The following is a 1389-nucleotide window of genomic DNA, read 5'->3' on the forward strand; positions in this document are numbered from 1 at the left end:
CCGCCCAGGAGGTGAATTACAGAATCCCTTGGCCCTTGGAATGTCCGGAGACCCCCGCCCTCGTCTCCACCCAGGAGGTGAATTACAGAATCCCCTGGCCCTTGGAATGTCTGAAACCTTTTCATCCCCATCCCCACCCCTCACCCCCACTCCCAAGGTGGTTTTTCGGGTATAAAAAATCTTGGCACCCTCCTTTCGATGCCACAGGTTGGAGAGACGTGAGTCCTCTGTGGTCACCGGCATAACAAATGACCCTGCAATCTAGCATACTTTTGTCTTGGTGCTAACTTTCTACGCTCGATCCAGTACAACACTAAGTTTCATATAATTATCAAAGCAGTTTTTGTCACTATCATATTAGATGAGGAAACCTAAGCTCAGAAACTAATTGACCCAACATCACCAATTAGGAACTGGTGAGCCAGGGCATAAATGCAGGTTACTCTGATTCAAAAGCCTAAACTCTGAGGTTCTTGTTATTCTCAAACATGACCATGAGATGGTCATGAAATGATGTGCAGAAAAGGTTAACTCAACCCCTGCAGTCCTCAGGACTGACACTTGGCTCAGTTTGTGAGAGATGACCTTTTAGCCTGTGGAATACCTTGCCTGTTAAGTGTATATTTTTATATGCTTAAGTTCTTGAGCCAAACTATAGTAGTGCGACCAGAGAGTATATGCTAATAATATGATTTATGCTGAAGGCCTGTTTTTGTATGTCTGAGGCTTTTGGCAACAAAGTATGAGTTTGAACTGTGAGGGAGCTGGGCCTAAGTGTATGATGCAAGTCATGCAGGTGCTGTATGCCTATGGGACTGACCCTCAGTAAAAGTCCTGGACACCAAAAGCTCAGTGAACTTCCCTAGTTGGCAACAGTTTGCATGGATATTACACACTGTTACTAGGATAATTAAGCACTGTCCATGTGACATGGGAGAAAACTACATGGGAGAGAAGCTTGGTTTCTTCTAGACTTCATCCCATTCATCTGTTCCTCTTGCAGATTCTAATCTGTACCCTTTTACTGTAATAAACCATAACTGTAGGTTTAATAGCTTCTGAGTCCTGTGAGTGTTTATATCATTGAGAATGAGAGTGGTGGTCTTGAGGACCCCCAAAACAAATGGTTTATTGAATTCAGACGTCTTTAGCTCCTCCAGCTAGCAGTCATGTAGGCCAGGTGGTGTCCCTTCAAGTCCTTATCTCTGGCTTATGCTCGCATTCATTCTGCAAATATTTATAAGGGACCTTACCTTTGTGAAGTAATATACCAGACACTTAGGACACAGTGGTCAACTATACAGAAAATGTCCTAGACCTTAGGTATCTTACATTCTAAAGGGCTAGGCAGATAATAAACACGTTTTTTTTTTTTTTTTTTTTTTTTTT

At 42.8% G+C, this 1389-nt stretch overlaps 1 pseudogene; it reads right to left on the reverse strand.

The window, feature by feature from the left end:
• Positions 1-243, reverse strand: part of LOC108283617 — a 15639-nt pseudogene extending 15396 nt beyond the window's left edge.
• Between the last annotated feature and the right edge of the window lie 1146 nt (positions 244-1389).

The sequence above is a fragment of the Cebus imitator genome, unplaced genomic scaffold (genome assembly GCF_001604975.1).
Source record: "Cebus imitator isolate Cc_AM_T3 unplaced genomic scaffold, Cebus_imitator-1.0 Scaffold263, whole genome shotgun sequence".
NCBI classification, from domain to species: domain Eukaryota; kingdom Metazoa; phylum Chordata; class Mammalia; order Primates; family Cebidae; genus Cebus; species Cebus imitator.